A 14871-nucleotide genomic window follows, 5' to 3' on the forward strand; every position below is an offset into this window, starting at 1 on the left:
GCTCCTCTGATCCAGATTAGTTACTTTATCAGGTTGCCTCTGGATTAACTATAGCTATCAATACAGTTCTGATTTTTATCTTGCAGAATGGTAAGCATTCTAATTTGCAAGTACTCAGACTTGCAGTCATTTTCCTGTCCCTTCTACACCAGTATCATTGTCTCTCAATTTGGTTTTACTCTTTTTAAATATATAATTTTGTACCAATTTCAAAGCTAAATTTTTTTTTTTTGAAGAGAGGTAAGTGAGTAAATGACAAAAATTTGGAAAACACATTCATCAATTAAAATGCAGATTTTTAATCTACATTTCAGAATTGTGGAGAACCATACAATAGCAACCAATACATTTTGAGAAACATTTCTGGTTAACTGTGTCGTATCTTGAATTGCATTCTGCGACTGAACTTTTTTAAATTCGAAGTGATTTCTGCTCACTGTATTTTAAGGTTTGCTTATGAATATCTGATTCATTGATTTGAAAAACGTAATAGTATGAACAGAGATTGAGATAGCCAACAGTTCACTAGCCTAACTCTTTTTTTTTTTGTACTCCTGTCCAGGTTATTGAAATTGCAAAATGTTATAGTGAAATTGTAGTTAAGATAGTAAACATTTGTGTGACAATAACTTATTTTATTAAAGTACTGGTACCTCTAAATTATATAAGGGGAAACTAATATTTCTTTGGTATAATTTTTTCTTAGAACTATATACATCCATAATAGTTCTGCTTCGTGAATTTGCTGCACTTTTTCATGTGTGATGACTAATGGTTAATTTTTAAACTGGCCTCTCTGCTGTTTTATTAAAATTGAAAGCACTAGGACCTTGGAGAAGTCTTTTTTTTCCACTATTGCTATATTTTGAGCTAGGCCTAATTCAAAACTGGACTTTTAAGTTCAACAGTGCATCCTTTTATCTTTAATTATTTTCTTTAGTTTACCCTTTTAGTAAATTAAATAATGTAGAGTTGTATATGGAGAGAGGAGGAAAATGAGTGAAGCAATGCATGTAATGATGTTGAAAGGGTCTCATACTTTTTTAAAATGCATTAGAAGTTGATTCTTAACCCTTTCAGCACTGAAATGTACAGTGCAAAACATGATTTGAAATTTCTATACATTTTATGAATTTCTAAATTGTGTTTTAGAAACTAATTTGTTTTTCTTGTGGAATGCGGCAGGACTTATAGTTTTGAGTTGGACTAAATACTCTTGATCAGTTTAATGTTACATATTCCCTAAATCTGTATAATAAAGAATTACTAAGTAAAGTCACTTGCATAGATCAACAGTGTGCCTCAGCTGCAAAGGAGTACTTACATAGCAATGTGGAAACATTTCCACTTGTCATTGTTCACTTTTATTGTCACTTTTTTTGGAGTGAATTTGCCAATCACTCCTGAATTATAATTTTTAATTCTGAAAATTCACACCATTTTGAGATTGCAGAAACATTTAGGTTATATATAAAATCACAGAATTAAATTCTATCATCCTCCTAGATTTTTTTTTTAATGATATCTGTAGATGAAACTGAGGATCACTTCAGCTTGTTTATCATAAAATATTTTATTTAGTGCAGTGTTAAGAAGCATCCATGTCAAACTAAAGGTCTAATTCCATATTTTAGTAGTAGCAACAAACGAATGAAACAAATTCATGATAAATGGTTATTCTCAAACTAGAAGATGGCCAGGCATGTTATTCCTCAAAGGTTAATGTTGGAAGCACTGCATTTTTAAAAATGTATAATTCACTTGGGAAATTCAATAAACAATAAAATTTTAAAATTTGCCAATGATCCCAAGCATGGAATAGGAAAAAACAGCAAGAATGCAATAAATGAACTGCAATAGGACATAGGCTAACGGAATGGCCAGACAAGTGACAGATGATGGAATTTAATACAGGGACGTGTGAAATGATGCAAACTGGATAGAGGCAGTATAGAAAAACATATTCTTAAATAATGTGCAGATTGAATGGAAACTGGGGAAATGTGTACAAAGATATATCTTCAAAGGTAGCAGGGGCATCTCGACAAAGTAGTTAGCGTAGCATATGGAATCTTGGACTTCAGAAATAAAAGAATTGAGTATAACGACATGGAAATTATTTTGAACATTTTATAAAGCACTGATTAGGCCACGACTGGAATATTGCCTCCAGTTATCATTGTCACAATTCAAGAAAATCATGAGGGTCCTTGACAGGATGTAGACTCTATTTCAATCAGGTTGATTCAAAGGATTTTAGCTAAAGGTTATTTTGGAAAAGCCTTTCATCTTCTCCTTTTGAAGCAAAAGATTCAGGGTAGTCTTCGTATTGGTATACAAAATTACAGGTTTTGATAAGATTGACAAGCGCTTTTGTTTTTAAAACAAAACTTCCCAAAAGCTGACCAGGGAACACTATTTGGGTCAGAGATTCAAGAACAGATGCGAGTAAGATGGTAGTGATATGAAACTTGTTTCCCACAAGGCAAGTGGATGCAGAGATTATCAATAATCTCAAAAAAAAACTGGAGGGACACCTTTAAAGGAAATAAACATACAGGACAACATGCATAGAGCAAAAGATGTGAGACTGGCTGATATTTGTTCAACAGAGTCCTGGCATGGTCTTGGTGGCCTCATTTTGTGCTATAAGAGACTCTAAGCAGATTCCTTAGTTCACAGGTGTAAAATTGAATATTTCTTGACCCTCCTGGATGCACTGTTTTAGAACTTTAATAATTGATGTCATCTGATACATGCAATGTGACTTCAGTTTCTGCACAGCAGATCTAAGACAGCTCGGTTGATAGGTTCATTGTCTGCCATTATAGCTGACAGTGATTGAGAAGGCAAGGTGCCACATTAGGTTATTGTGCAAGACCTGATTTGAGACTTATTATGCTCTTTTTTTTTTCCAATTAATTTTGTAGAAATAGAAATTGAGGCGCCATTAAACAGTCAAATCGGAAGTCGATACATTGGTATTTCTCATTAATTCAAATTGCCTGTGAATTTTTGTGTATTTGATTGGCACAGCATTCCTGCTAATAATTTTCAATCTGCTATCCGTGATAGCACTGAAAGCTGTTATGACTCAAAAGATTTTAAAGTTTACAATGCTATCCAGTTTCTCTACTGTCACAACATTTCTTGACATAATGAAAATAGTCCATTATGAAACTGAGGAACAAATTGTCCAAGCGAACAATGAAGGTAAATGTTGCAAAAAATAAAAATAAAATGAAAAAATAGCTAGATGTTTGGAGGGGCATTGATCTTTGTTGGACTGGTGTACAATAGTGTTCTTTGCTTTTTATTTCTTTACTTTTCCTGTATTGCCAATTTTCTGCTTTTTTTCACCTGAAGGCTTTGACTTTGGGAAATCGTGAAGCATAACCCAACAAGCTGCAGAACCGTAGCCAAATGATCACCTTTCATGCATGAGATTAGCCACCAACAATCCAAGGACTGTTATTCAAATATGAGATCTAGACGAAGACTTTTTGCCCCAGATCCAAGTGTAGATACCTAACAGCACACTTGTGGCGAATGTGGACTTTGGTTATTCTTCCTTTTTTTTTCTTGTTAACCTTGTTACACTGAAACAAATTATAGTGCCACTACTGTACTGGGCAGGAGGAGAAGGAAGCAATATTGCAAAATCTTTGTTTTTAACTTGCACCCTTAAAATTGCAGTTTTTAAATATTTGTATGAATGCACTTCAGTAGCTGTTCCCTACTGATTTTTGGTTTTATCTTCTCTATTGCTCAATATATTGACTTCTTTTGACTTTTTAACTTTTTTGAATTTACAGGTTACGTTTATCCTCCTTTCAAATAACATTGAAACCTTTGCAAGTATAATCACTAATGATCATCTGATACCAGCTGTTGGCTTGATCTCTTGGGTCAGCCAGTTAATCGAATTATTCTACAATGTTTACAATTTTTTTATTTCTATTCCATTTGACATTTTAGAAAGGAAAAGAGATTCCGGCATGCCTGGCAACCAAAATATTTTGACAACTTTTTATTTTTGAGATCCTAGTAATTTTTTCTTTGTATTTAAATTCTCTTGAAGGAATAATCTATTGTGGATAGAGAGAAGCCCGTTGACATACTATACTTGGATTTCCAGAGGGCAAGGTGCCACATTGGGTTATTTTGCAAAGCAGTAGCATATGGATGTGGGGATAATGTATTAACAAACAGTATGCATAAATAGGTATTTTCCTGATTTGGCAGGATGTGATGAGCAAGGTCCTGTGGGACTGGGGTTTTTCACAATTTTATGTCAATGCCTGGGGAAAGGAGCAAAGGCCTGGCAACTACATTTGCAAATGAAAAAGATAGAAAGGTATGCTGTGAAGAGGACATAAGGAAATTGCAAATGGAAATGGGTTAAGTGGGCAAAATCTGCAAGTACAATGTGGGATAATGAGAAATTATTCACTTTGGCATGAAGAATTTTTTAGAAAGTATTATTTATTGAAAAGTAACTGGAGTGATGTAGAGATAAATGTGGAGCTGGAGGAACACAGCAGACCAGGCAGCATCAGAGGAGCAAGAAAGCTGACATTTCGGGTCGGGATCCTTCTGGTGTTTTGGTGCTTGATTCACAATGAGATTAATGTGCAGGTATAATATGTAATTAAGTGCTAATGGAATAATGTCTTTTTATTAGAAGAGGAATTGAACATTAAAAAAAAAATGAAGCAGTTATGCAGGTTATTGATGAGACCACATTTTGAATACCTCTGTGGTTTTGCTCCCTTTGTTTAATGAAGGATGTAAATGCACTGGAAACGATTCTGAGGAGCCCTCCTAGCTTGATACCTGAAATAAGCTGGTCGTGTTCTGAGGAAAGGCCAGAATGGGTTGGTTTTTCCTGGGATTTAGTGGGGACTGAATTAATTGAAGTTCATGAGATTTTAAATGGACTTGACAAGGTGAATATGAAAACAATGTTTCCTCGTGGATGAGTACAGAGCTAGGGGCACAGTTTGTATGTAATAACATAGAAAATAGGAGTGGGTGTAGGCCATTCGACTTTTCGAGCCTGCTCTGCTCCAGTATAATCATAGCTGATCATCAAACTCAATACCCCAATTCTATGTCTCTTCACCCCCTCACCCCATACCCTTTGATCCCTTTAGCCATGAGGTATATCTGTTAGGATTTTATAGGTTTGAGATTCCCCCAAACCTTGCCCCCTTAAAATTCTTTAGAAGCTTTTTTAAATCAGGGTTTTTAGGACAGATTGGAAATGTTTTGAGTTAAATGCCTGGAATACACTTTTTTTTCTTAAACTGGTGGAGATAGGTAGTGTCATTCATTCCCCTAATAAAAGTCTGTTTCCATTTTAAAAATATTCAAAGGTTATCGGAGTAGGTGGAAATTTGGAATTTGAAACACCAATCAGCCATAATCTGAATGGCAGAACAGGTTCAAGGGACTGAATGATCTGCTCTGAACTAATATGGATTTGTATGTTTTGTGGTTCAATTTTTTTAAAAATTGACTATATACAGTGGCTTAATTGGATTATGTCACTCAGAATTCCAGAAACAGCACATGTAGGTTGCTATAATCAATGAATACCATAACAGGAATTTCTTCTACATCTTATGAACACAAAATAGTTTAATTGCCTTAATTTTATATTCACAAATGAGGCTGTTTTTTGAGCTAGTTGTTTAGCTTGACCTTCTGGAAGCATCCATTTAGGTGTCAGTGTTTTGGGCCACACTTTTTTTTGTGGTGTTTTTTTCCCTAATACTCAAAATTCTTCCCTGTTTTTTCTGTGAAGGAATTTATTTTAATCAGGTTAGGTGAAGGAACCATTTGAAAATGTCAGTTCTAGAAAGAAGAATTGAGCATAATGCTAATAATTTGTACAGCTACTGTGCATATTTTTAAGGTGTTTCTGCATGACAATGGTCAGTTTGATAAGTTTCAGTTTAGCAGAGCATTGTTAGCCTAAGGTTCAAGAAGGAAGAAGGCAAATTGCATAGTTCTGTGAACTGTTGCTGCTTTGAGATCATTTTTGCTATATGTCCTGATATATTTTCAAACTACACTGCTTACAAAATTGGCATCAGAGACACTCCATGCCCTACATTGTATTTCTTAAGTGTAATAAAAACTGAGATAGCTATCTAGATCTAATTTGACAATTTTTTTTTAATAAGTAGATGATTATAACAATTGTAGGGAGTGGAGAAATAACATGAATGTTATATTCAAGTGGTTTCATTGCTAGAGCAAGAGACAAATCTTGTTGTATTGAGACCAGTGTTTTTAAGTTGTGACCCAAAAGTTAGATATTAAATCTTATTCAGTACAAAATGTTAATCAGAATAACAGGTTTGAATAGTAATTTCTGTTTAATGTGGCTATGGTTATTGTTGTATTGCTCATTCAATGAAGTTAATCTATATCAGAGTTCTCACTATGGCTGATTTTAATAAGATTCAAAATGCTCTGTTTACTAATTTTTTAGCTGCACATCTGAAATAAACTATTTAGAGCTCACTGGTTTGGGGGCGGGGAGGGTGGTATCTTGTGGCCCAGGTTCAAATCCCACCTGCTCCAGCGGTTTATAATTAACTCCTTCTGAACAGGTTCGTTGAAAGTTATTTTTATTTTTAAGGATCAGACCTGACCAATAGAGGTGCCTGTGGCACAGTGGTGGTGTCCCCACCTCTAGACCAAGAGATCTGGGCTTAAGTCCCTCCTGCTACAGAGATGTGTAGTAAAATCTGAGCAGGTTGTTTAGAAAATACATTAGAACAGATTTTTTTTTTTTTAGAAAAAACACTAAAGTTGAGGGACTGGCATTTTTCAAATGTCTTGCAAAACAGAATATTATAGAATGCTGATATTCTTTGGAACTCCTGACCCTACTATTTTTCTCGAGTTGTAAGAGTGCAACAGATGTCAGGATGAGTTGGTTGAACAGTTGAGTTATTGTTTTTTTTCAAACCGACAGTGGTTCTGCAGCTATGGAAAAGAGCACATTTGGCACATATTTAGACCTCCAGTATCTATCTTATGGGTCTTCATTTCCAGTTGTGATAAATATTGCAGTATGTTTATAACTAATCTGCACAAGCTTTGAAGTTTGTCCGTGATGGTACTCGATAGCCAGCCAACATTTTTGCAATTGGAGCTGCTCAAGTACTCATCAATTGTATATGAAGACTATTAAAAATAACTTCATCTTTAAGTGAAATTGTTATTTTATACTACTTTACAAATCTATTACTTAATGTTGCCACATTTTAAAAGGGGGCCCGTAATGATGTCCTGAATTCAGACGCTTATAGTAGGTTACGGTGTATTACAGTGCTTTTGTCTTTAAGCAGCCTTCTAAAAACAAGTGTCAACTTCCATGCTGATTTTTTTTTTTTTTTTTTTTTTTTTTTAAATCCATGTGTTTTTGTTATTTAGAATGTGGCCGTTGCTTATTAGATCAGCATTTATTATCCATCCCTGATTGCATTTGCAGGCGGTGGTGAGCAGCCACCTTGAACCGTTCGAGTCCATTAGAGTTGGATATGTCAGTGTATTAGGAATGGAATTCTAAAATTTTGATCCAGCAACAGTGGAGGGACACTAACATAGTTCCAAGTCAGAATGATGTGTGACTTGGTGGGGAAATAGTGGTGTTCCCATGCACCTGCTACCCTTTTCCTTTGAAATGGTGGCGACCACAGGGTTGGAAAGTAAAGTGGAGTTCTATATCTTGTAGAAAGTACATGCTCCTTAATGTTTAATGTTATGAATGCTGTGCCAGTCAAGTAGACTGTTTTGTTCTGGATGGTGTTTGAATTTCTAAGCAACACTGAAGCTACATTCATTCAGGCGAGTGGAGAATATTCTAATTTGTTCAATTAATATAGAATGTTAATATTGCAAATACTCTTTAAGCATAGTGTTTTCAAACTCCAGTATCTGCAGCATTCGATGCCAATTTCATCAAATTCAGTTTAATCACTTTTTGGTAATGGAATCACTGAGGATCCTACACTGGATCGGATATGGCACTTTTTGGCTTTTTAGCAGCTTTTCTTTGCCATAAATCACCCTCTGCATCCATTAAACATGGTATTCCACTTTTCACTTTGAAATACCTTAAGACACTATTGCACTGTGATTTGATGATGAAACTTCAGTGTCAAGTAGGGCAGCATTACGTTTCACTCTTTTTTTTTTTATGGAGGTTCTTTCTTATCCATCCATCTGTTCCACTCAGTTCAACTTTGATCCTTGATTGGCTAGTGAATCGGTGATGACTCTACTGGATTCCTCTTGATGGTTTTGAATCAACTTGACAAAAGGCAGTCGGCTTTTGGGTTGGGAAAATAATTTGGAGGTGTGATGAATTATAAAATGTGATTGCATTTTCAAACAAACCTGCAGCTGTCACACTTGATGCATAAGGAAGCAGACCAAAATTTATTGGGGTAGGCAGGAATTTGGAATTGAGGTCAAAATCAGATCAGCCATGATCTTACCACAGAGCAGGCTTGAGGCCAGATTCCTTGCTCCTCTTAATGATTTGAATTGAAGAATGCATTTAAGGGTTGAGCTACAGATGTTTGATCCCCTTTGTATAGCAACAATGTGGATGTCCTCCTTTCAAGAACTAGGGATCTGAGCATGTCTCCCATTTAATAAACTGCATTATTTACTTAGTTACCAAGACACCTATTCTGTATTATTGATCCATAACTTCAGTCCATCCAACAGCTGTCATGAACATGCACAAAGCATCATATCAGACGTCAAGCTCCCTGATATGGTTTGAAAATTACTTTGGTGTTAACTTCGTCCATGGACTAGGCAAGCTAGTACTACTACAAATCTTGTCATTTTCAATAAAACTGTTTTAAACACCTCTTGCTACACAATTTGGCGCTGGGCTTTAAAGTGCCTAAAAACAGATTTTACATGGCACAAATTTTGCAAAACTAGCAAATCACAATAGCAATAAACTACACATTACTGAACCCCATCAAAGGTCTATTATTCAGAAAATGTGCTTTCTTGAAGAAAATAGTGCTACCTTTGATTTTTGTTCTCTACTCATTCTTCAGTAGGTGCCTTTTATTCATATTGAAACCCTTCTGCATGATATGGGTGAAGGGGGGGCGCGTAGAAAGACTACTGTAAGCACATTTTCCAAGTTACTTGCTATTAAGAATTGATCAATTTAGTTAATTGTCCAATGAAACCAATAAACCTAATTGAAAAATAGTGAAACTAAATTATAGATGTGCTGAATCTCACCATGTGCTTAATTGGAAATTAAGATTGTAATTAACTAATCCACTGCTGTAAAACTGTCATTTCCACTGCAATTCCATTCCTGCAGTTGGCTTGCAGAAGTATGCCAGATTTGGTCTTTACCACAGAACTCTGTATGCAGACTCCAAAACTCACGGAATATGTGTACATGTTGTATTAATTTGAAAGTTTCTTTTGCAGAAAAAAATAAAGCTGCAAGAGACCAAGTTGGCAGTTAATTTTTTGGTCAATTAGCAATATAATCCAAGCAAGTAATTGGATTGTATTTTTAAATGGGAAGGGAAGCTATATTTTGAAGATCTTCAAATAGAAATCAAATGTTTCTTGAGGTACAACACAGAGGTACATCTATGTAGTCTTAGTTCAGGAATACATTTTAACTTGATCTGGTCAATTTCCATTAGGACTAGACTTAAAATCCTATTTTTATGGTGTTATTTGCATTGCTTAATGTAAATTTGTTAGATGGTTGAGATGGTAAGTAACCAAGTTTAAGTACATACTGCATGTACTCATTTGAAAGGATTAACAATTGGTGTTGAAAGTTGAGAACAGGATAGATGTAGCTTTTTAACTGTCATCACAACATCTGGCTTATTAATCTTCTATATTTTTAATTAATACCCAACTAAAGTTATTTAACTTGTGTTCTGTTTGAACCAAACCTTTTATAATTTGGTGACATTTCTACTGAGCAGCTGTGCAGTGTGTTTTTAAGCAAGTGAAATAACAGTTTACTTTATGCCAAGGGAAACTTCTACAAACGGTAGATGAGTAGTCTTTTCTTTGCAAACTTCTATGTTCTTTCTATAGAACAGCTCTAGAGGGGGTGGGTGTAGATTTTATCCTACTTTTTTTTAAAAATTAAAACGTTTGCATCTTGCTATTTATCAGTGTCTTAAGTATTTAAAATGTTGCTGCTTGCAGCATATGTTTAAACATTCAGATTGTCAGATGTTGTACATATAGGACACCTAGTTGGAACTATGCCCTCTAGGCATGAAAGAAAGGGAAATGAATCTTGTGTAATGCAAAGCTTGTGATGTAGAATATCAAGTTTCATTAATGTGAATACATTTTTGAATTACTGGTAGATTAAATTTTTAGATATTCATCTCATTCGATTTTCAATTGTTATATAAATATGGTGGCTGTTGGAAAGTCTCTGGCTGTTTACTGCCTCAGTCTTTTTGCTAGTTTAGGGATGAGGGGGGAGTGGGAGAACAGTATTAAATTGAAGAATATTAATCACTACATGCTGACCCTGACCTTGTTTCCATATGATTTTTGTTTAATCTTGACATCTGCAATTCTTAGAATAGAGTATACCAAGATATTACTTCATTTAAGCCATTTCTTTTTGAGAATGTTCTCCATGCTAGTAGCCCAACTTTGGAAAGAGAAATTTTCAAGCATGTTAAAATAGTTTTGCATATGCTTTCTGGGGTAATAAGATGGTATTTGACAATGTATTCATTTAAGAAATAAAGATGTCCATTTTAGCCCACTGGTTTTTAACAGATTTAGAAAAAAGGCTCTGAACCTCAGTTAGTAATAGTTGATGTGCATGTTACATAATTATTATTTCACTTGAATTATTTTTAAATGTTGAGGCCATACTTCACCTACAGTTTTCAATTTCCTAAAACTGAATGGTATGTTCTATGGGGGTGGAGGGAACTATAGAATACAAAAATTTCTGTGAACTGTCCAGTTAACGATTTCAGTTTTGTTTAATATGATGGACTTCCACTTTGAGTAGAGTTTTAATGCTCATATTTGTCTTGTTTCAACAGATCTCCTAATGTACCAAAAGTACGCTACATAGGTTTATGTACTTGGAAAATGAAACTTGCTGTATTCTGCTTTTGTGGCTGAAAAACTGAAAATGATAACGCAAGTACTTTGTCACCAGTGTGCTTTTAACTTCAGGCAGAGAAGTTTTAAAGTTAGTTTTTTTTTGTGATAAATTCATAGCTGCCCCAACTGTCATGTATTTGTGAGGGATGTTAATATGTCTAACCAGAACAAGAATTACCCTTCAAAGATCTTACAGTCTCGCACAAATATAATTATCTTTCTTAGCCACTCAAAATTATGCTATACTTGTACTATACATAACTAAGTATGGTATACATTACTAATGTGTGTTCTTTTGGGAAATTAAAGTAAATTTCAATTTTTTTCAATTCTACTGAAATACAAATTGGTTTAGGTAAATTGTGGTAACTTTGAATCTAAAGTTTAGAAATAAACTGGCACTTTCAAGAAATGTTGTTATTGATCTTGTAAACGTCTGTACAGTCTTCAACAAAATTTAAAATTTTACTTGAGTTAAACAAATGTGAGAAACTTCAAATCTGATTATGACCTGTTGCAGTGAATCAGATTGATAGTTTAAATATAATCTATTCTTAATTGGGAATGACAGCTTTTATAAGATGGTGACATTTTTCTTTAATAATTCTGTACATAGCATATAGCATTTTAAGTCTTAAGCTGTAAAAGAAGAAAATGGATATAGTTGATCATGTTTGAGTCGGCTACATTTTTTGATGCTGACAGTGTCCAATGCTCTTCATCGTGTATAAGACCTGTAACTTGCAGGTTAAAAGGTTGCAGTTATCCAGAAATTGGATTTGTTATATAAAATATTTTGGTATATTTCACTTTTTTTTTCTTTTTATGGAATTTGGAAAACAAACATTTTAAGGATTAACATTTTAATGGCATACTTTTAAAGGCCCATTTTGTAATCAGACTAAATATTGAGATGTTTGAAATTCTACTCATCCATTCATGAGATTTTATTACTTATTATTTATTAATATGCAATATCAAAGGCTTCAAATTTTAAGTACATGTTCTTAGCCATGCCCTGCAAAGAAAGTCCTTTCTTTGTTTTTTATATTCAGGTTGAAGAGTACCAAAGTAAAATATTCTATTCTTTCTTATCTTTTTCTCTGCTACTAATTGTCCCTCTTTCTTTTCCTCTCTTATCTAAGCACCCCCCCACCCACCCACATTCTTATTATGAATTGACTGAGAAAGATACGCCTTTTGGCAAGTTGCCATGTAAGAAACTCCTTTAAACTTTGGTTTTGCATTGACATGATAAAAGTTGGTGTTTATTTCTAGACCCTTGACATAGTTTGTCGTGTGTGTGCGCTGTAGAAAGAATCAGGTGTGTGTGAAAATAGAATGCAGTGCAAGATATGTCAGTAGGGAGCTGGCATGGCCTGGTCAGATAGGCTTGGCAGTCGATCTGTTTGTGCTTTATTAAAGCAAGATGTTACAGAAACAAAGGTGCAAATGGCTATGCTCCTTTTTCTAATTGTTAGATCATGGGACTCATCTGATATGCTGTTTAAAATGCTGGAAAACTCAGGCATACGTTTCATGCAATATTACAAATGATTGAACAATTTTTATTCAGATGAGAAACTTTTTTTCTGGTTTCCTTTTCCCTGTTGCCAAAGTTTATTTTTCCATGCTCATTTTTCATTTTATCTTATGACAGCATGTTTGTCTATTCAAAAGAACTACTTGAAATAATCAACCTATGAAAGGCAAAAGAACATTAAATTGCGGACATCTGATAGACCAGAGGCTTTTCGGTTTATTTTTGTGTACTTAACTGGGGGAAAAACCCAACTGTGCTCTTAAGATTTTGACTTTTTTTTTAAAATAAATTTAGGAAGGAAGTTGCTAATCGAAAAACAAAAATTAAATCATTTTGGGTATAAATAAAATCCTTTGTATTCAGACTTGAAATTGAGTATCGTTGTGACTTAAATATGAAAGCCACTGATTGTCTTTGTCTTTGTCTTTGTAAATGAATAATATTGCATAAAATGAAATGCCCTATTATGCTTATTTATTAAAACCTTGCTACACAATTGCTTCAATTTTATCTTTTCAGATCTTTTAGGATTTTGGATTTTGAATTTTGGAATCTTGTCAAATAGTATTCAACACTAGGCTGCTGTAGAAAGATATTCCTGTCTTGATTGCATTGACTTCAGCATCTTTTTCATTTTGTTCTGAAGCTCTTCTAGACATAACATTAAATGTTTGTGCTATAAATAATGTTAATCCTGAGTTAAACCCAAGGTGCAAAGTATTTAAACTTGTGTTTATTGTAAATTGCAAGCGTAATGGAAATCAGGATCATGAACTGTTGATATGAATACAGTTGTAAGCTTTGGCAAATAATTGTACCACCTGAATGTACAAATGATTTGCACATGGCAAAGTAGTAGTAACAAAAAAATGCCGTAGAGTGGCCTCATTATGCACTGAGGCCTTTCATAAAAGAATTAATTCTGAGTTGATACAAAATTATGATAACATTATCAGAACAGGGTGAAACTGAAATATGTAGCTGAATTCAGCTGCCTACTTTCCAGTGACTAAGCCAGTAAGTTTGCTACTGATTTAATTATTTTGCCAGTGTTACAACCAGAATTCTGATTTGAGTAGTGACATATCGAGCGGTAAGTTAGTCATAGTTGTAAAAAATTCAGTTTGTGCTTTTTGACAGTCTTCCACTGACACCAAAAGCTAATAAATATAAAATCATAATTTACAGAATTGTGCATGATGAGTGTAAAGGATTTACAGGAGAATTTGAAAGGAGGTTGTAAAATCCCTACTATGAGCCACACTGACTGAAATGAGCCTTTGTATGATTTGCAAGAGCACCTGGAAATGCTGTCAATGGTGAGGTGTTTCGTTTGTTTTATGGGCATGTGGCATCTGATAAGCACTTCAATGCTCTATTTATTTAAGTTATTCTATACTGAAAGTGGGTGCAGAAATTTAATGGGCTGCATAGGTACAGTCTGCTCCATGTATGAAATATGGATCTTTCTAAACATTGTCAACCACGCCCTTTAAAACCAAAGCTTGACTTTCAATAGCTTGGGAAAACAACGAATGATTGGGAAGTCTGAAGGGATTAAAATACAATGGTAAGCCCTCTGTGCTTTAATAGTGTACTAAAATTCAACAGCGATATAAATGTTACTGAATTGTCACACAATCCAAGTTGCTGGAAATTGAGATGCTTGGAGGCTTATTTCAACTGCTGGCTTATTTGAAGCAAGTGATTATAAAGAAATTAATGACAAGTGACACCCATAAGCCCCATTCTTGATCTCATCATTACTGCCACCTTGTACATTTTGAAACAGGGTTTAGAATATTGCTTCCAGTAAAAACTGCAATGATATTTTGCCGCCTCCAGTTTGCTGTTGCTTTTGACTTGGTTTTTTTTAAACATTATTTTTACACTGAAAAAGAAACACGAAACTGTATTTGGACAGAAAAGTGGAAACTATGGTGTTTCCCTGTCGGGTTCCAGAATCTTAACAAAATACCTCCTCCTTCACATCTCCCCTCCCCTCCCCTCAAAATTGTTCATCCATAAAGCAAAACTCCTGAAGATGTACATAGTTTGCAATCAAACAAAATTCTCCACAGTGGCTGCTGATTTAGAGTTAACAGGAGAAGAGATGCTTCAAGTAGTTTTCATGCCTAATGCCAGTTATCAGATTC

This window comes from Rhincodon typus, chromosome 11 (genome assembly GCF_021869965.1).
Source record: "Rhincodon typus isolate 14 chromosome 11, sRhiTyp1.1, whole genome shotgun sequence".
Taxonomy (NCBI): domain Eukaryota; kingdom Metazoa; phylum Chordata; class Chondrichthyes; order Orectolobiformes; family Rhincodontidae; genus Rhincodon; species Rhincodon typus.